Genomic DNA, 23,856 nt, shown 5'->3' with positions numbered 1-23,856 from the left:
TGGAGGGGTTGGGAGTCCGGGGCACCGTTTTGCAGTGGTTCAGCTCCTACCTTTCTGACCGGACGCAGCGTGTGTTGGCAGGAGAAGAGAGGTCGACCCTACGCCCCCTTACTTGTGGGGTGCCACAGGGGTCGGTCCTCTCGCCACTCCTGTTCAACACATATATGAAGCCGCTGGGTGAGATCATCCGTGGTTTCGGGGTGGGATACCATCTGTACGCTGATGATACTCAGCTGTACTTTTCCACCCCGAACCACCCCAACGAGGCCATCGAAGTGATGTCCCGGTGTGTGGAAGCCGTACGGATCTGGATGGATGACAACCGACTCAAGCTCAACCCCTCCAAGACGGAGTGGCTGTGGGTACCAGCTCCCCGGTTCAGCCAATTAATTCCATCATTGGCCATTGGGGGCATTCAACTTGCCCCCGTGGAGCGGGCGCGCAATTTGGGCGTCCTCCTGGATGCCCGGCTGTCCATGGATGACCATGTGACAGCCGTGGTAAGGGGGGTGTTCCACCAGGTTCGCCTGGTGCGCCAATTGCGCCCCCTAGTGGACCGGGACGCCTTACGTACAGTCACTCATGCGCTGGTGACGTCTCGCTTGGACTACTGTAACGCTCTCTACATGGGGCTTCCCTCGAAATGCACCCGGAGGCTACAGTTGGTCCAGAACGCAGCCGCGTGGGTAATTATGGGGAGTACTAGGTACTCCCATGTGACACCGTTCCTGCGCGAGCTGCACTGGCTTCCTGTGGTCTATCGGGTGCGTTTCAAGGTTTTGATAACTATCTTTAAAGCGCTCCATGGCTCAGGACCTAGTTACTTGCGGGATCGTATTCTGCCCCATACATCCCTGCGACCAATTCGCTCGCACAGAGAGGGCCTCCTCCAGGTGCCGTCCACTAGACAGTGTCGCGGGGCGGCGCCTAGGAGTAGAGCCTTCTCTGTGGCGGGCCCAGCCCTGTGGAATGACCTCCCTCCGGATATTAGGAATACCTCTGACCTCCGCTCCTTTCGTATTAAGCTTAAGACCCACCTATTCCAAGCAGCTGGCCTGGCTCAACTTTGATCTAACCATATCGCTCCTGACGGGTTTTTAACTGGGTATTTTAATTATATTTAATTATCTAGGGGTTTTTAAATACTGTATTTTAATTGTTTTTATTTATCAGCCGACCTCCTCCTTGTGTGTGTCTCGGTATATGTCTCTGTTATATGTTTGTTTTGTCCACATATTTATTTCATATGTTTCATTGTACACCGCCCGGAGTCCTTCGGGAGAGGGTGCGGCTAAGAAATAAATATATTATTATTATTATTAACACTACCATATTTGGCCACGCTTCCTGTAATAGGTTTAACACTACCATATTTGGTCACGCTTCCTGTAATAGGTTTAACACTACCATATTTGGTCACGCTTCCTGTAATAGGTTTAACACTACCATATTTGGTCACGCTTCCTGTAATAGGTTTAACACTACCATATTTGGTCACGCTTCCTGTAATAGGTTTACCACTACCATATTTGGTCACGCTTCCTGTAATAGGTTTACCACTACCATATTTGGTCACGCTTCCTGTAATAGGTTTAACACTACCATATTTGGTCACGCTTCCTGTAATAGGTTTAACACTACCATATTTGGTCACGCTTTCTGTAATAGGTTTACCACTACCATATTTGGTCACGCTTCCTGTAATAGTTTTACTACCATATTTGGTCACACTTCCTGTAATAGTTTTACTACCATATTTGATCACGCTTCCTGTAATAGGTTTAACACTACCATATTTGGTCACGCTTCCTGTAATAGGTTTAACACTACCATATTTGGTCACGCTTCCTGTAATAGGTTTAACACTACCATATTTGGTCACGCTTCCTGTAATAGGTTTAACACTACCATATTTCGTCACGCTTCCTGTAATAGGTATAACACTACCATATTTGGTGAGGCTTCCTTTAATAGGTTTAACACTACCATATTTAGTCACGCTTCCTGTAATAGGTTTACCACTACCATATTTGGTCACGCTTCCTGTAATAGGTTTAACACTACCATATTTGGTCACGCTTCCTGTAATAGGTTTAACACTACCATATTTGGTCACGCTTCCTGTAATAGGTTTAACACTACCATATTTGGTCACGCTTCCTGTAATAGGTTTAACACTACCATATTTGGTCACGCTTCCTGTAATAGGTTTAACACTACCATATTTGGTCACGCTTCCTGTAATAGGTTTAACACTACCATATTTGGTCACGCTTCCTGTAATAGGTTTAACACTACCATATTTGGTCACGCTTCCTGTAATAGGTTTACCACTACCATATTTGGTCACGCTTCCTGTAATAGGTTTACCACTACAATATTTGGTCACGCTTCCTGTAATAGGTTTACCACTACCATATTTGGTGACGCTTCCTGTAATAAGTTTACCACTACCATATTTGGTGACGCTTCCTGTAATAGGTTTACCACTACCATATTTGGTCGCTTCCTGTAATAGGTTTACCACTACCATATTTGGTGACGCTTCCTGTAATAGGTTTACCACTACCATATTTGGTCACGCTTCCTGTAATAGGTTTACCACTACCATATTTGGTCACGCTTCCTGTAATAGGTTTACCACTACCATATTTGGTCACGCTTCCTGTAATAGGTTTACCACTACCATATTTGGTCACGCTTCCTGTAATAGGTTTAACACTACCATATTTGGTCACGCTTCCTGTAATAGGTTTAACACTACCATATTTGGTCACGCTTCCTGTAATAGGTTTAACACTACCATATTTGGTCACGCTTCCTGTAATAGGTTTAACACTACCATATTTGGTCACGCTTCCTGTAATAGGTTTACCACTACCATATTTGGTCACGCTTCCTGTAATAGGTTTACCACTACCATATTTGGTCACGCTTCCTGTAATAGGTTTACCACTACCATATTTGGTCACGCTTCCTGTAATAGGTTTACCACTACCATATTTGGTCACGCTTCCTGTAATAGGTTTACCACTACCATATTTGGTCACGCTTCCTGTAATAGGTTTACCACTACCATATTTGGTCACGCTTCCTGTAATAGGTTTACCACTACCATATTTGGTCACGCTTCCTGTAATAGGTTTAACACTACTATATTTGGTCACGCTTCCTGTAATAGGTTTAACACTACCATATTTGGTCACGCTTCCTGTAATAGGTTTAACACTACCATATTTGGTCACGCTTCCTGTAATAGGTTTACCACTACCATATTTGGTCACGCTTCCTGTAATAGGTTTACCACTACCATATTTGGTCACGCTTCCTGTAATAGGTTTACCACTACCATATTTCGTCACGCTTCCTGTAATAGGTTTACCACTACCATATTTGGTGACGCTTCCTGTAATAGGTTTACCACTACCATATTTGGTCACGCTTCCTGTAATAGGTTTACCACTACCATATTTGGTCACGCTTCCTGTAATAGGTTTACCACTACCATATTTGGTCACGCTTCCTGTAATAGGTTTACCACTACCATATTTGGTCACGCTTCCTGTAATAGGTTTAACACTACCATATTTGGTCACGCTTCCTGTAATAGGTTTACCACTACCATATTTGGTCACGCTTCCTGTAATAGGTTTAACACTACCATATTTGGTGACGCTTCCTGTAATAGGTTTAACACTACCATATTTGGTGACGCTTCCTGTAATAGGTTTAACACTACCATATATGGTCACGCTTCCTGTAATAGGTTTAACACTACCATATTTGGTCACGCTTCCTGTAATAGGTTTAACACTACCATATTTGGTCACGCTTCCTGTAATAGGTTTAACACTACCATATTTGGTCACGCTTCCTGTAATAGGTTTAACACTACCATATTTGGTCACGCTTCCTGTAATAGGTTTAACACTACCATATTTGGTCACGCTTCCTGTAATAGGTTTAACACTACCATATTTGGTCACGCTTCCTGTAATAGGTTTAACACTACCATATTTGGTCACGCTTCCTGTAATAGGTTTACCACTACCATATTTGGTCACGCTTCCTGTAATAGGTTTACCACTACCATATTTGGTCACGCTTCCTGTAATAGGTTTACCACTACCATATTTGGTCACGCTTCCTGTAAGAGGTTTAACACTACCATATTTGGTCACGCTTCCTGTAATAGGTTTACCACTACCATATTTGGTCACGCTTCCTGTAAGAGGTTTAACACTACCATATTTGGTCACGCTTCCTGTAAGAGGTTTAACACTACCATATTTGGTCACGCTTCCTGTAATAGGTTTACCACTACCATATATGGTCACGCTTCCTGTAATAGGTTTAACACTACCATATTTGGTCACGCTTCCTGTAATAGGTTTAACACTACCATATTTGGTCACGCTTCCTGTAATAGGTTTAACACTGCCATATTTGGTCACGCTTCTTGTAATAGGTTTAACACTGCCATATTTGGTCACGCTTCCTGTAATAGGTTTAACACTGCCATATTTGGTCACGCTTCCTGTAATAGGTTTAACACTGCCATATTTGGTCACGCTTCCTGTAATAGGTTTACCACTGCCATATTTGGTCACGCTTCCTGTAATAGGTTTACCACTGCCATATTTGGTCACGCTTCCTGTAATAGGTTTACCACTGCCATATTTGGTCACGCTTCCTGTAATAGGTTTACCACTGCCATATTTGGTCACGCTTCCTGTAATAGGTTTAACACTGCCATATTTGGTCACGCTTCCTGTAATAGGTTTAACACTGCCATATTTGGTCACGCTTCCTGTAATAGGTTTAACACTGCCATATTTGGTCACGCTTCCTGTAATAGGTTTACCACTGCCATATTTGGTCACGCTTCCTGTAATAGGTTTACCACTACCATATTTGGTCACGCTTCCTGTAATAGGTTTACCACTACCATATTTGGTCACGCTTCCTGTAATAGGTTTAACACTACCATATTTGGTCACGCTTCCTGTATTAGGTTTAACACTACCATATTTGGTCACGCTTCCTGTATTAGGTTTAACACTACCATATTTGGTCACGCTTCCTGTATAGGTTTAACACTACCATATTTGGTCACGCTTCCTGTAATAGGTTTAACACCACCATATTTGGTCACGCTTCCTGTAATAGGTTTAACACTACCATATTTGGTCACGCTTCCTTTAATAGGTTTAACACTACCATATTTGGTCACGCTTCCTGTAATAGGTTTACCACTACCATATTTGGTCACGCTTCCTGTAATAGGTTTAACACCACCATATTTGGTCACGCTTCCTGTAATAGGTTTAACACCACCATATTTGGTCACGCTTCCTGTAATAGGTTTAACACTACCATATTTGGTCACGTTTCCTGTAATAGGTTTAACACCACCATATTTGGTCACGCTTCCTGTAATAGGTTTAACACCACCATATTTGGTCACGCTTCCTGTAATAGGTTTACCACTACCATATTTGGTCACGCTTCCTGTAATAGGTTTAACACTACCATATTTGGTCACGCTTCCTGTAATAGGTTTACCACTACCATATTTGGTCACGCTTCCTGTAATAGGTTTAACACAACCATATTTGGTCACGCTTCCTGTAATAGGTTTAACACTACCATATTTGGTCACGCTTCCTGTAATAGGTTTAACACTACCATATTTGGTCACGCTTCCTGTAATAGGTTTACCACTACCATATTTGGTCACGCTTCCTGTAATAGGTTTAACACTACCATATTTGGTCACGCTTCCTGTAATAGGTTTACCACTACCATATTTGGTCACGCTTCCTGTAATAGGTTTACCACTACCATATTTGGTCACGCTTCCTGTAATAGGTTTACCACTACCATATTTGGTCACGCTTCCTGTAATAGGTTTACCACTACCATATTTGGTCACGCTTCCTGTAATAGGTTTACCACTACCATATTTGGTCACGCTTCCTGTAATAGGTTTAACACTACCATGTTTGGTCACGCTTCCTGTAATAGGTTTACCACTACCATATTTGGTCACGCTTCCTGTAATAGGTTTAACACTACCATGTTTGGTCACGCTTCCTGTAATAGGTTTAACACTACCATATTTGGTCACGCTTCCTGTAATAGGTTTAACACTACCATATTTGGTGACGCTTCCTGTAATAGGTTTAACACTACCATATTTGGTCACGCTTCCTGTAATAGGTTTACCACTACCATATATGGTCACGCTTCCTGTAATAGGTTTAACACTACCATATTTGGTCACGCTTCCTGTAATAGGTTTAACACTACCATATTTGGTCACGCTTCCTGTAATAGGTTTACCACTACCATATTTGGTCACGCTTCCTGTAATAGGTTTACCACTACCATATTTGGCCACGCTTCCTGTAATAGGTTTACCACTACCATATTTGGTCACGCTTCCTGTAATAGGTTTACCACTACCATATTTGGTCACGCTTCCTGTAATTGGTTTAACTCTACCATATTTGGTCACGCTTCCTGTAATTGGTTTAACACTACCATATTTGGTCACGCTTCCTGTAATAGGTTTAACACTATCATATTTGGTCACGCTTCCTGTAATAGGTTTAACACTACCATATTTGGTGACGCTTCCTGTAATAGGTTTAACACTACCATATTTGGTCACGCTTCCTGTAATAGGTTTAACACTAACATATTTGGTCACGCTTCCTGTAATAGGTTTACCACTACCATATTTGGTCACGCTTCCTGTAATAGGTTTAACACTACCATATTTGGTCACGCTTCCTGTAATAGGTTTACCACTACCATATTTGGTCACGCTTCCTGTAATAGGTTTACCACTACCATATTTGGTCACGCTTCCTGTAATAGTTTTACTACCATATTTGGTCACGCTTCCTGTAATAGTTTTACTACCATATTTGGTCACGCTTCCTGTAATAGTTTTACTACCATATTTGGTCACGCTTCCTGTAATAGGTTTAACACTACCATATTTGGTTACGCTTCCTGTAATAGGTTTAACACTACCATATTTGGTCACGCTTCCTGTAATAGGTTTAACACTACCATATTTGGTCACGCTTCCTGTAATAGGTTTAACACTACCATATTTGGTCACGCTTCCTGTAATAGGTTTACCACTACCATATATGGTCAAGCTTCCTGTAATAGGTTTAACACTACCATATTTGGTCACGCTTCCTGTAATAGGTTTAACACTACCATATTTGGTCACGCTTCCTGTAATAGGTTTACCACTACCATATTTGGTCACGCTTCCTGTAATAGGTTTAACACTACCATATTTGGTCACGCTTCCTGTAATAGGTTTAACACTACCATATTTGGTCACGCTTCCTGTAATAGGTTTAACACTACCATATTTGGTCACGCTTCCTGTAATAGGTTTACCACTACCATATTTGGTCACGCTTCCTGTAATAGGTTTACCACTACCATATTTGGTCACGCTTCCTGTAATAGGTTTACCACTACCATATTTGGTCACGCTTCCTGTAATAGGTTTACCACTACCATATTTGGTCACGCTTCCTGTAATAGGTTTACCACTACCATATTTGGTCACGCTTCCTGTAATAGGTTTACCACTACCATATTTGGTCACGCTTCCTGTAATAGGTTTACCACTACCATATTTGGTGACGCTTCCTGTAATAGGTTTACCACTACCATATTTGGTCACGCTTCCTGTAATAGGTTTAACACTACCATATTTGGTCACGCTTCCTGTAATAGGTTTAACACTACCATATTTGGTCACGCTTCCTGTAATAGGTTTACCACTACCATATTTGGTCACGCTTCCTGTAATAGGTTTAACACTACCATATTTGGTGACGCTTCCTGTAATAGGTTTAACACTACCATATTTGGTCACGCTTCCTGTAATAGGTTTACCACTACCATATATGGTCACGCTTCCTGTAATAGGTTTAACACTACCATATTTGGTCACGCTTCCTGTAATAGGTTTAACACTACCATATTTGGTCACGCTTCCTGTAATAGGTTTACCACTACCATATTTGGTCACGCTTCCTGTAATAGGTTTAACACTACCATATTTGGTCACGCTTCCTGTAATAGGTTTACCACTACCATATTTGGTCACGCTTCCTGTAATAGGTTTACCACTACCATATTTGGTCACGCTTCCTGTAATAGGTTTACTACCATATTTGGTCACGCTTCCTGTAATAGTTTTACTACCATATTTGGTCACGCTTCCTGTAATAGTTTTACTACCATATTTGGTCACGCTTCCTGTAATAGGTTTAACACTACCATATTTGGTTACGCTTCCTGTAATAGGTTTAACACTACCATATTTGGTCACGCTTCCTGTAATAGGTTTAACACTACCATATTTGGTCACGCTTCCTGTAATAGGTTTAACACTACCATATTTGGTCACGCTTCCTGTAATAGGTTTAACACTACCATATTTGGTCACGCTTCCTGTAATAGGTTTAACACTACCATATTTGGTCACGCTTCCTGTAATAGGTTTACCACTACCATATTTGGTCACGCTTCCTGTAATAGGTTTACCACTACCATATTTGGTCACGCTTCCTGTAATAGGTTTACCACTACCATATTTGGTGACGCTTCCTGTAATAGGTTTAACACTACCATATTTGGTCACGCTTCCTGTAATAGGTTTAACACTACCATATTTGGTCACGCTTCCTGTAATAGGTTTACCACTACAATATTTGGTCACGCTTCCTGTAATAGGTTTAACACTACCATATTTGGTGACGCTTCCTGTAATAGGTTTAACACTACCATATTTGGTCACGCTTCCTGTAATAGGTTTACCACTACCATATATGGTCACGCTTCCTGTAATAGGTTTAACACTACCATATTTGGTCACGCTTCCTGTAATAGGTTTAACACTACCATATTTGGTCACCCTTCCTGTAATAGGTTTACCACTACCATATTTGGTGACGCTTCCTGTAATAGGTTTACCACTACCATATTTGGTCACGCTTCCTGTAATAGGTTTAACACTACCATATTTGGTCACGCTTCCTGTAATAGGTTTAACACTACCATATTTGGTCACGCTTCCTGTAATAGGTTTACCACTACCATATTTGGTCACGCTTCCTGTAATAGGTTTAACACTACCATATTTGGTGACGCTTCCTGTAATAGGTTTAACACTACCATATTTGGTCACGCTTCCTGTAATAGGTTTACCACTACCATATATGGTCACGCTTCCTGTAATAGGTTTAACACTACCATATTTGGTCACGCTTCCTGTAATAGGTTTAACACTACCATATTTGGTCACGCTTCCTGTAATAGGTTTACCACTACCATATTTGGTCACGCTTCCTGTAATAGGTTTAACACTACCATATTTGGTGACGCTTCCTGTAATAGGTTTAACACTACCATATTTGGTGACGCTTCCTGTAATAGGTTTAACACTACCATATTTGGTGACGCTTCCTGTAATAGGTTTAACACTACCATATTTGGTCACGCTTCCTGTAATAGGTTTAACACTACCATATTTGGTCACGCTTCCTGTAATAGGTTTACCACTACCATATTTGGTCACGCTTCCTGTAATAGGTTTAACACTACCATATTTGGTCACGCTTCCTGTAATAGGTTTACCACTACCATATTTGGTCACGCTTCCTGTAATAGGTTTACCACTACCATATTTGGTCACGCTTCCTGTAATAGGTTTACTACCATATTTGGTCACGCTTCCTGTAATAGTTTTACTACCATATTTGGTCACGCTTCCTGTAATAGTTTTACTACCATATTTGGTCACGCTTCCTGTAATAGGTTTAACACTACCATATTTGGTCACGCTTCCTGTAATAGGTTTAACACTACCATATTTGGTCACGCTTCCTGTAATAGGTTTAACACTACCATATTTGGTCACGCTTCCTGTAATAGGTTTAACACTACCATATTTGGTGACGCTTCCTGTAATAGGTTTAACACTACCATATTTGGTCACGCTTCCTGTAATAGGTTTACCACTACCATATTTGGTCACGCTTCCTGTAATAGGTTTAACACTACCATATTTGTTCACGCTTCCTGTAATAGGTTTACCACTACCATATTTGGTCACGCTTCCTGTAATAGGTTTACCACTACCATATTTGGTCACGCTTCCTGTAATTGGTTTAACACTACCATATTTGGTCACGCTTCCTGTAATAGGTTTAACACTACCATATTTGGTGACGCTTCCTGTAATAGGTTTACCACTACCATATTTGGTGACGCTTCCTGTAATAGGTTTACCACTACCATATTTGGTCACGCTTCCTGTAATAGGTTTAACACTACCATATTTGGTCACGCTTCCTGTAATAGGTTTAACACTACCATATTTGGTCACGCTTCCTGTAATAGGTTTACCACTACCATATTTGGTCACGCTTCCTGTAATAGGTTTAACACTACCATATTTGGTGACGCTTCCTGTAATAGGTTTAACACTACCATATTTGGTCACGCTTCCTGTAATAGGTTTACCACTACCATATATGGTCACGCTTCCTGTAATAGGTTTAACACTACCATATTTGGTCACGCTTCCTGTAATAGGTTTAACACTACCATATTTGGTCACGCTTCCTGTAATAGGTTTACCACTACCATATTTGGTCACGCTTCCTGTAATAGGTTTAACACTACCATATTTGGTCACGCTTCCTGTAATAGGTTTACCACTACCATATTTGGTCACGCTTCCTGTAATAGGTTTACCACTACCATATTTGGTCACGCTTCCTGTAATAGGTTTACTACCATATTTGGTCACGCTTCCTGTAATAGTTTTACTACCATACTTGGTCACGCTTCCTGTAATAGTTTTACTACCATATTTGGTCACGCTTCCTGTAATAGGTTTAACACTACCATATTTGGTTACGCTTCCTGTAATAGGTTTAACACTACCATATTTGGTCACGCTTCCTGTAATAGGTTTAACACTACCATATTTGGTCACGCTTCCTGTAATAGGTTTAACACTACCATATTTGGTCACGCTTCCTGTAATAGGTTTAACACTACCATATTTGGTCACGCTTCCTGTAATAGGTTTAACACTACCATATTTGGTCACGCTTCCTGTAATAGGTTTACCACTACCATATTTGGTCACGCTTCCTGTAATAGGTTTACCACTACCATATTTGGTCACGCTTCCTGTAATAGGTTTACCACTACCATATTTGGTGACGCTTCCTGTAATAGGTTTACCACTACCATATTTGGTCACGCTTCCTGTAATAGGTTTAACACTACCATATTTGGTCACGCTTCCTGTAATAGGTTTAACACTACCATATTTGGTCACGCTTCCTGTAATAGGTTTACCACTACCATATTTGGTCACGCTTCCTGTAATAGGTTTAACACTACCATATTTGGTGACGCTTCCTGTAATAGGTTTAACACTACCATATTTGGTCACGCTTCCTGTAATAGGTTTACCACTACCATATATGGTCACGCTTCCTGTAATAGGTTTAACACTACCATATTTGGTCACGCTTCCTGTAATAGGTTTAACACTACCATATTTGGTCACGCTTCCTGTAATAGGTTTACCACTACCATATTTGGTCACGCTTCCTGTAATAGGTTTAACACTACCATATTTGGTCACGCTTCCTGTAATAGGTTTAACACTACCATATTTGGTCACGCTTCCTGTAATAGGTTTAACACTACCATATTTGGTCACGCTTCCTGTAATAGGTTTACCACTACCATATTTGGTCACGCTTCCTGTAATAGGTTTACCACTACCATATTTGGTCACGCTTCCTGTAATAGGTTTACCACTACCATATTTGGTCACGCTTCCTGTAATAGGTTTACCACTACCATATTTGGTCACGCTTCCTGTAATAGGTTTACCACTACCATAGTTGGTCACGCTTCCTGTAATAGGTTTACCACTACCATATTTGGTCACGCTTCCTGTAATTGGTTTAACACTACCATATTTGGTCACGCTTCCTGTAATAGGTTTACCACTACCATATTTGGTCACGCTTCCTGTAATAGGTTTAACACTACCATATTTGGTCACGCTTCCTGTAATAGGTTTAACACTACCATATTTGGTCACGCTTCCTGTAATAGGTTTAACACTACCATATTTGGTCACGCTTCCTGTAATAGGTTTACCACTACCATATTTGGTCACGCTTCCTGTAATAGGTTTACCACTACCATATTTGGTCACGCTTCCTGTAATAGGTTTACCACTACCATATTTGGTCACGCTTCCTGTAATAGGTTTACCACTACCATATTTGGTCACGCTTCCTGTAATAGGTTTACCACTACCATAGTTGGTCACGCTTCCTGTAATAGGTTTACCACTACCATATTTGGTCACGCTTCCTGTAATTGGTTTAACACTACCATATTTGGTCACGCTTCCTGTAATAGGTTTAACACTACCATATTTGGTGACGCTTCCTGTAATAGGTTTACCACTACCATATTTGGTGACGCTTCCTGTAATAGGTTTACCACTACCATATTTGGTCACGCTTCCTGTAATAGGTTTAACACTACCATATTTGGTGACGCTTCCTGTAATAGGTTTAACACTACCATATTTGGTCACGCTTCCTGTAATAGGTTTACCACTACCATATTTGGTCACGCTTCCTGTAATAGGTTTAACACTACCATATTTGGTGACGCTTCCTGTAATAGGTTTAACACTACCATATTTGGTCACGCTTCCTGTAATAGGTTTACCACTACCATATATGGTCACGCTTCCTGTAATAGGTTTAACACTACCATATTTGGTCACGCTTCCTGTAATAGGTTTAACACTACCATATTTGGTCACGCTTCCTGTAATAGGTTTACCACTACCATATTTGGTCACGCTTCCTGTAATAGGTTTAACACTACCATATTTGGTCACGCTTCCTGTAATAGGTTTAACACTACCATATTTGGTGACGCTTCCTGTAATAGGTTTAACACTACCATATTTGGTGACGCTTCCTGTAATAGGTTTAACACTACCATATTTGGTCACGCTTCCTGTAATAGGTTTAACACTACCATATTTGGTCACGCTTCCTGTAATAGGTTTACCACTACCATATTTGGTCACGCTTCCTATAATAGGTTTAACACTACCATATTTGGTCACGCTTCCTGTAATAGGTTTACCACTACCATATTTGGTCACGCTTCCTGTAATAGGTTTACCACTACCATATTTGGTCACGCTTCCTGTAATAGGTTTACTACCATATTTGGTCACGCTTCCTGTAATAGTTTTACTACCATATTTGGTCACGCTTCCTGTAATAGTTTTACTACCATATTTGGTCACGCTTCCTGTAATAGGTTTAACACTACCATATTTGGTCACGCTTCCTGTAATAGGTTTAACACTACCATATTTGGTCACGCTTCCTGTAATAGGTTTAACACTACCATATTTGGTCACGCTTCCTGTAATAGGTTTAACACTGCCATATTTGGTCACGCTTCCTGTAATAGGTTTAACACTGCCATATTTGGTCACGCTTCCTGTAATAGGTTTAACACTACCATATTTGGTCACGCTTCCTGTAATAGGTTTAACACTACCATATTTGGTCACGCTTCCTGTAATAGGTTTAACACTACCATATTTGGTCACGCTTCCTGTAATAGGTTTACCACTACCATATTTGGTCACGCTTCCTGTAATAGGTTTACCACTACCATATTAGGTGACGCTTCCTGTAATAGGTTTACCACTACCATATTTGGTCACGCTTCCTGTAATAGGTTTAACACTACCATATTTGGTCACGCTTCCTGTAATAGTTTTACTACCATATTTGGTCACGCTTCCTGTAATAGTTTTACTACCATATTTGGTCACGCTTCCTGTAATAGGTTTAACACTACCATATTTGGTCACGCTTCCTGTAATAGGTTTAACACTACCATATTTGGTCACGCTTCCTGTAATAGGTTTAACACTACCATATTTGGTCACGCTTCCTGTAATAGGTTTAACACTACCATATTTGGTGACGCTTCCTGTAATAGGTTTAACACTACCATATTTGGTCACGCTTCCTGTAATAGGTTTACCACTACCATATTTGGTCACGCTTCCTGTAATAGGTTTAACACTACCATATTTGTTCACGCTTCCTGTAATAGGTTTACCACTACCATATTTGGTCACGCTTCCTGTAATAGGTTTACCACTACCATATTTGGTCACGCTTCCTGTAATTGGTTTAACACTACCATATTTGGTCACGCTTCCTGTAATAGGTTTAACACTACCATATTTGGTGACGCTTCCTGTAATAGGTTTACCACTACCATATTTGGTGACGCTTCCTGTAATAGGTTTACCACTACCATATTTGGTCACGCTTCCTGTAATAGGTTTAACACTACCATATTTGGTCACGCTTCCTGTAATAGGTTTAACACTACCATATTTGGTCACGCTTCCTGTAATAGGTTTACCACTACCATATTTGGTCACGCTTCCTGTAATAGGTTTAACACTACCATATTTGGTGACGCTTCCTGTAATAGGTTTAACACTACCATATTTGGTCACGCTTCCTGTAATAGGTTTACCACTACCATATATGGTCACGCTTCCTGTAATAGGTTTAACACTACCATATTTGGTCACGCTTCCTGTAATAGGTTTAACACTACCATATTTGGTCACGCTTCCTGTAATAGGTTTACCACTACCATATTTGGTCACGCTTCCTGTAATAGGTTTAACACTACCATATTTGGTCACGCTTCCTGTAATAGGTTTACCACTACCATATTTGGTCACGCTTCCTGTAATAGGTTTACCACTACCATATTTGGTCACGCTTCCTGTAATAGGTTTACTACCATATTTGGTCACGCTTCCTGTAATAGTTTTACTACCATACTTGGTCACGCTTCCTGTAATAGTTTTACTACCATATTTGGTCACGCTTCCTGTAATAGGTTTAACACTACCATATTTGGTTACGCTTCCTGTAATAGGTTTAACACTACCATATTTGGTCACGCTTCCTGTAATAGGTTTAACACTACCATATTTGGTCACGCTTCCTGTAATAGGTTTAACACTACCATATTTGGTCACGCTTCCTGTAATAGGTTTAACACTACCATATTTGGTCACGCTTCCTGTAATAGGTTTAACACTACCATATTTGGTCACGCTTCCTGTAATAGGTTTACCACTACCATATTTGGTCACGCTTCCTGTAATAGGTTTACCACTACCATATTTGGTCACGCTTCCTGTAATAGGTTTACCACTACCATATTTGGTGACGCTTCCTGTAATAGGTTTACCACTACCATATTTGGTCACGCTTCCTGTAATAGGTTTAACACTACCATATTTGGTCACGCTTCCTGTAATAGGTTTAACACTACCATATTTGGTCACGCTTCCTGTAATAGGTTTACCACTACCATATTTGGTCACGCTTCCTGTAATAGGTTTAACACTACCATATTTGGTGACGCTTCCTGTAATAGGTTTAACACTACCATATTTGGTCACGCTTCCTGTAATAGGTTTACCACTACCATATATGGTCACGCTTCCTGTAATAGGTTTAACACTACCATATTTGGTCACGCTTCCTGTAATAGGTTTAACACTACCATATTTGGTCACGCTTCCTGTAATAGGTTTACCACTACCATATTTGGTCACGCTTCCTGTAATAGGTTTAACACTACCATATTTGGTCACGCTTCCTGTAATAGGTTTAACACTACCATATTTGGTCACGCTTCCTGTAATAGGTTTAACACTACCATATTTGGTCACGCTTCCTGTAATAGGTTTACCACTACCATATTTGGTCACGCTTCCTGTAATAGGTTTACCACTACCATATTTGGTCACGCTTCCTGTAATAGGTTTACCACTACCATATTTGGTCACGCTTCCTGTAATAGGTTTACCACTACCATATTTGGTCACGCTTCCTGTAATAGGTTTACCACTACCATAGTTGGTCACGCTTCCTGTAATAGGTTTACCACTACCATATTTGGTCACGCTTCCTGTAATTGGTTTAACACTACCATATTTGGTCACGCTTCCTGTAATAGGTTTACCACTACCATATTTGGTCACGCTTCCTGTAATAGGTTTAACACTACCATATTTGGTCACGCTTCCTGTAATAGGTTTAACACTACCATATTTGGTCACGCTTCCTGTAATAGGTTTAACACTACCATATTTGGTCACGCTTCCTGTAATAGGTTTACCACTACCATATTTGGTCACGCTTCCTGTAATAGGTTTACCACTACCATATTTGGTCACGCTTCCTGTAATAGGTTTACCACTACCATATTTGGTCACGCTTCCTGTAATAGGTTTACCACTACCATATTTGGTCACGCTTCCTGTAATAGGTTTACCACTACCATAGTTGGTCACGCTTCCTGTAATAGGTTTACCACTACCATATTTGGTCACGCTTCCTGTAATTGGTTTAACACTACCATATTTGGTCACGCTTCCTGTAATAGGTTTAACACTACCATATTTGGTGACGCTTCCTGTAATAGGTTTACCACTACCATATTTGGTGACGCTTCCTGTAATAGGTTTACCACTACCATATTTGGTCACGCTTCCTGTAATAGGTTTAACACTACCATATTTGGTGACGCTTCCTGTAATAGGTTTAACACTACCATATTTGGTCACGCTTCCTGTAATAGGTTTACCACTACCATATTTGGTCACGCTTCCTGTAATAGGTTTAACACTACCATATTTGGTGACGCTTCCTGTAATAGGTTTAACACTACCATATTTGGTCACGCTTCCTGTAATAGGTTTACCACTACCATATATGGTCACGCTTCCTGTAATAGGTTTAACACTACCATATTTGGTCACGCTTCCTGTAATAGGTTTAACACTACCATATTTGGTCACGCTTCCTGTAATAGGTTTACCACTACCATATTTGGTCACGCTTCCTGTAATAGGTTTAACACTACCATATTTGGTCACGCTTCCTGTAATAGGTTTAACACTACCATATTTGGTGACGCTTCCTGTAATAGGTTTAACACTACCATATTTGGTGACGCTTCCTGTAATAGGTTTAACACTACCATATTTGGTCACGCTTCCTGTAATAGGTTTAACACTACCATATTTGGTCACGCTTCCTGTAATAGGTTTACCACTACCATATTTGGTCACGCTTCCTATAATAGGTTTAACACTACCATATTTGGTCACGCTTCCTGTAATAGGTTTACCACTACCATATTTGGTCACGCTTCCTGTAATAGGTTTACCACTACCATATTTGGTCACGCTTCCTGTAATAGGTTTACTACCATATTTGGTCACGCTTCCTGTAATAGTTTTACTACCATATTTGGTCACGCTTCCTGTAATAGTTTTACTACCATATTTGGTCACGCTTCCTGTAATAGGTTTAACACTACCATATTTGGTCACGCTTCCTGTAATAGGTTTAACACTACCATATTTGGTCACGCTTCCTGTAATAGGTTTAACACTACCATATTTGGTCACGCTTCCTGTAATAGGTTTAACACTGCCATATTTGGTCACGCTTCCTGTATTAGGTTTAACACTGCCATATTTGGTCACGCTTCCTGTAATAGGTTTAACACTACCATATTTGGTCACGCTTCCTGTAATAGGTTTAACACTACCATATTTGGTCACGCTTCCTGTAATAGGTTTAACACTACCATATTTGGTCACGCTTCCTGTAATAGGTTTACCACTACCATATTTGGTCACGCTTCCTGTAATAGGTTTACCACTACCATATTAGGTGACGCTTCCTGTAATAGGTTTACCACTACCATATTTGGTCACGCTTCCTGTAATAGGTTTAACACTACCATATTTGGTCACGCTTCCTGTAATAGGTTTAACACTACCATATTTGGTCACGCTTCCTGTAATAGGTTTACCACTACCATATTTGGTCACGCTTCCTGTAATAGGTTTAACACTACCATATTTGGTGACGCTTCCTGTAATAGGTTTAACACTACCATATTTGGTCACGCTTCCTGTAATAGGTTTACCACTACCATATATGGTCACGCTTCCTGTAATAGGTTTAACACTACCATATTTGGTCACGCTTCCTGTAATAGGTTTAACACTACCATATTTGGTCACGCTTCCTGTAATAGGTTTACCACTACCATATTTGGTCACGCTTCCTGTAATAGGTTTAACACTACCATATTTGGTCACGCTTCCTGTAATAGGTTTAACACTACCATATTTGGTCACGCTTCCTGTAATAGGTTTAACACTACCATATTTGGTCACGCTTCCTGTAATAGGTTTACCACTACCATATTTGGTCACGCTTCCTATAATAGGTTTACCACTACCATATTTGGTCACGCTTCCTGTAATAGGTTTACCACTACCATATTTGGTCACGCTTCCTGTAATGGGTTTACCACTACCATATTTGGTCACGCTTCCTGTAATAGGTTTACCACTACCATATTTGGTCACGCTTCCTGTAATAGGTTTACCACTACCATATTTGGTCACGCTTCCTGTAATTGGTTTAACTCTACCATATTTGGTCACGCTCCCTGTAATTGGTTTAACACTACCATATTTGGTCACGCTTCCTGTAATAGGTTTAACACTACCATATTTGGTCACGCTTCCTGTAATAGGTTTAACACTACCATATTTGGTGACGCTTCCTGTAATAGGTTTAACACTACCATATTTGGTCACGCTTCCTGTAATAGGTTTAACACTACCATATTTGGTCACGCTTCCTGTAATAGGTTTACCACTACCATATTTGGTCACGCTTCCTGTAATAGGGTTACTACCATATTTGGTCACGCTTCCTGTAATAGTTTTACTACCATATTTGGTCACGCTTCCTGTAATAGTTTTACTACCATATTTGGTCACGCTTCCTGTAATAGGTTTAACACTACCATATTTGGTCACGCTTCCTGTAATAGGTTTAACACTACCATATTTGGTCACGCTTCCTGTAATAGGTTTAACACTACCATATTTGGTCACGCTTCCTGTAATAGGTTTAACACTACCATATTTGGTGACGCTTCCTGTAATAGGTTTAACACTACCATATTTGGTCACGCTTCCTGTAATAGGTTTACCACTACCATATTTGGTCACGCTTCCTGTAATAGGTTTAACACTACCATATTTGGTCACGCTTCCTGTAATAGGTTTAACACTACCATATTTGGTCACGCTTCCTGTAATAGGTTTAACACTACCATATTTGGTGACGCTTCCTGTAATAGGTTTAACACTACCATATTTGGTCACGCTTCCTGTAATAGGTTTACCACTACCATATTTGGTCACGCTTCCTGTAATAGGTTTAACACTACCATATTTGGTCACGCTTCCTGTAATAGGTTTACCACTACCATATTTGGTCACGCTTCCTGTAATAGGTTTACCACTACCATATTTGGTCACGCTTCCTGTAATAGGTTTACCACTGCCATATTTGGTCACGCTTCCTGTAATAGGTTTAACACTACCATATTTGGTCACGCTTCCTGTAATAGGTTTACCACTACCATATTTGGTCACGCTTCCTGTAATAGGTTTAACACTACCATATTTGGTCACGCTTCCTGTAATAGGTTTACCACTACCATATTTGGTCACGCTTCCTGTAATAGGTTTACCACTACCATATTTGGTCACGCTTCCTGTAATAGGTTTAACACTGCCATATTTGGTCACGCTTCCTGTAATTGGTTTAACTCTACCATATTTGGTCACGCTTCCTGTAATTGGTTTAACACTACCATATTTGGTCACGCTTCCTGTAATAGGTTTAACACTACCATATTTGGTCACGCTTCCTGTAATAGGATTAACACTACCATATTTGGTCACGCTTCCTGTAATAGGTTTAACACTACCATATTTGGTCACGCTTCCTGTAATAGGTTTAACACTACCATATTTGGTCACGCTTCCTGTAATAGGTTTAACACTACCATATTTGGTCACGCTTCCTGTAATAGGTTTAACACTACCATATTTAGTCACGCTTCCTGTAATAGGTTTACCACTACCATATTTGGTCACGCTTCCTGTAATAGGTTTAACACTACCATATTTGGTCACGCTTCCTGTAATAGGTTTACCACTACCATATTTGGTCACGCTTCCTGTAATAGGTTTACCACTACCATATTTGGTCACGCTTCCTGTAATAGTTTTACTACCATATTTGGTCACGCTTCCTGTAATAGTTTTACTACCATATTTGGTCACGCTTCCTGTAATAGTTTTACTACCATATTTGGTCACGCTTCCTGTAATAGGTTTAACACTACCATATTTGGTCACGCTTCCTGTAATAGGTTTAACACTACCGTATTTGGTCACGCTTCCTGTAATAGGTTTAACACTACCGTATTTGGTCACGCTTCCTGTAATAGGTTTAACACTACCGTATTTGGTGACGCTTCCTGTAATAGGTTTAACACTACCTTTTTGGTCACGCTTCCTGTAATAGGTTTACCACTACCATATTTGGTCACGCTTCCTGTAATAGGTTTAACACTACCATATTTGGTGACGCTTCCTGTAATAGGTTTAACACTACCATATTTGGTCACGCTTCCTGTAATAGGTTTAACACTACCATATTTGGTCACGCTTCCTGTAATAGGTTTACCACTACCATATTTGGTCACGCTTCCTGTAATAGGTTTAACACTACCATATTTGGTCACGCTTCCTGTAATAGGTTTACCACTACCATATTTGGTCACGCTTCCTGTAATAGGTTTACCACTACCATATTTGGTCACGCTTCCTGTAATAGGTTTACTACCATATTTGGTCACGCTTCCTGTAATAGTTTTACTACCATATTTGGTCACGCTTCCTGTAATAGTTTTACTACCATATTTGGTCACGCTTCCTGTAATAGGTTTAACACTACCATATTTGGTCACGCTTCCTGTAATAGGTTTAACACTACCATATTTGGTCACGCTTCCTGTAATAGGTTTAACACTACCATATTTGGTCACGCTTCCTGTAATAGGTTTAACACTACCATATTTGGTCACGCTTCCTGTAATAGGTTTAACACTACCATATTTGGTCACGCTTCCTGTAATAGGTTTACCACTACCATATTTGGTCACGCTTCCTGTACTAGGTTTAACACTACCATATTTGGTCACGCTTCCTGTAATAGGTTTAACACTACCATATTTGGTGACGCTTCCTGTAATAGGTTTAACACTACCATATTTGGTGACGCTTCCTGTAATAGGTTTAACACTACCATATTTGGTCACGCTTCCTGTAATAGGTTTACCACTACCATATTTGGTCACGCTTCCTGTAATAGGTTTAACACTACCATATTTGGTCACGCTTCCTGTAATAGGTTTACCACTACCATATTTGGTCACGCTTCCTTTAATAGGTTTACCACTACCATATTTGGTCACGCTTCCTGTAATAGGTTTACCACTGCCATATTTGGTCACGCTTCCTGTAATAGGTTTAACACTACCATATTTGGTCACGCTTCCTGTAATAGGTTTACCACTACCATATTTGGTCACGCTTCCTGTAATAGGTTTAACACTACCATATTTGGTCACGCTTCCTGTAATAGGTTTACCACTACCATATTTGGTCACGCTTCCTGTAATAGGTTTACCACTACCATATTTGGTCACGCTTCCTGTAATAGGTTTACCACTGCCATATTTGGTCACGCTTCCTGTAATAGGTTTAACACTGCCATATTTGGTCACGCTTCCTTTAATTGGTTTAACTCTACCATATTTGGTCACGCTTCCTGTAATTGGTTTAACACTACCATATTTGGTCACGCTTCCTGTAATAGGTTTAACACTACCATATTTGGTCACGCTTCCTGTAATAGGTTTAACACTACCATATTTGGTCACGCTTCCTGTAATAGGTTTAACACTACCATATTTGGTCACGCTTCCTGTAATAGGTTTAACACTACCATATTTGGTCACGCTTCCTGTAATAGGTTTAACACTACCATATTTGGTCACGCTTCCTGTAATAGGTTTAACACTACCATATTTGGTCACGCTTCCTGTAATAGGTTTACCACTACCATATTTGGTCACGCTTTCTGTAATAGGTTTAACACTACCATATTTGGTCACGCTTCCTGTAATAGGTTTACCACTACCATATTTGGTCACGCTTCCTATAATAGGTTTACCACTACCATATTTGGTCACGCTTCCTGTAATAGTTTTACTACCATATTTGGTCACGCTTCCTGTAATAGTTTTACTACCATATTTGGTCACGCTTCCTATAATAGTTTTACTACCATATTTGGTCACGCTTCCTGTAATAGGTTTAACACTACCATATTTGGTCACGCTTCCTGTAATAGGTTTAACACTACCGTATTTGGTCACGCTTCCTGTAATAGGTTTAACACTACCGTATTTGGTCACGCTTCCTGTAATAGGTTTAACACTACCGTATTTGGTGACGCTTCCTGTAATAGGTTTAACACTACCTTTTTGGTCACGCTTCCTGTAATAGGTTTAACACTACCGTATTTGGTGACGCTTCCTGTAATAGGTTTAACACTACCTTTTTGGTCACGCTTCCTGTAATAGGTTTACCACTACCATATTTGGTCACGCTTCCTGTAATAGGTTTAACACTACCATATTTGGTGACGCTTCCTGTAATAGGTTTAACACTACCATATTTGGTCACGCTTCCTGTAATAGGTTTAACACTACCATATTTGGTGACGCTTCCTGTAATAGGTTTAACACTACCATATTTGGTCACACTTCCTGTAATAGGTTTAACACTACCATATTTGGTCACGCTTCCTGTAATAGGTTTACCACTACCATATTTGGTCACACTTCCTGTAATAGGTTTACTACTACCATATTTGGTCACGCTTCCTGTAATAGGTTTACCACTGCCATATTTGGTCACGCTTCCTGTAATAGGTTTACCACTACCATATTTGGTCACGCTTCCTGTAATAGGTTTAACACTACCATATTTGGTCACGCTTCCTGTAATAGATTTACCACTACCATATTTGGTCACGCTTCCTGTAATAGGTTTAACACTACCATATTTGGTGACGCTTCCTGTAATAGGTTTAACACTACCATATTTGGTCACGCTTCCTGTAATAGGTTTACCACTACCATATTTGGTCACGCTTCCTGTAATAGTTTTACTACCATATTTGGTCACGCTTCCTGTAATAGTTTTACTACCATATTTGGTCACGCTTCCTGTAATAGGTTTAACACTACCATATTTGGTCACGCTTCCTGTAATAGGTTTAACACTACCATATTTGGTCACGCTTCCTGTAATAGGTTTAACACTACCATATTTGGTCACGCTTCCTGTAATAGGTTTAACACTACCATATTTGGTGACGCTTCCTGTAATAGGTTTAACACTACCATATTTGGTCACGCTTCCTGTAATAGGTTTACCACTACCATATTTGGTCACGCTTCCTGTAATAGGTTTAACACTACCATATTTGGTCACGCTTCCTGTAATAGGTTTAACACTACCATATTTGGTCACGCTTCCTGTAATAGGTTTACCACTGCCATATTTGGTCACGCTTCCTGTAATAGGTTTACCACTACCATATTTGGTCACGCTTCCTGTAATAGGTTTACCACTGCCATATTTGGTCACGCTTCCTGTAATAGGTT

General features: G+C 40.2%; 1 protein-coding gene across 3 annotated transcripts in view; it reads right to left on the bottom strand.

Moving 5' to 3' along the window:
• The window catches only part of LOC309385192 (uncharacterized protein), a 286,556-nt gene that overhangs the window by 134,795 nt on the left and 127,905 nt on the right, over positions 1-23,856 (bottom strand). The window lies entirely within an intron of this gene.

This window comes from Natrix helvetica (assembly GCF_964273705.1).
Source record: "Natrix helvetica genome assembly, chromosome: 1".
Taxonomy (NCBI): Eukaryota; Metazoa; Chordata; class Lepidosauria; order Squamata; family Natricidae; genus Natrix; species Natrix helvetica.
This window is presented reverse-complemented; position numbering and strand designations above follow the sequence as displayed.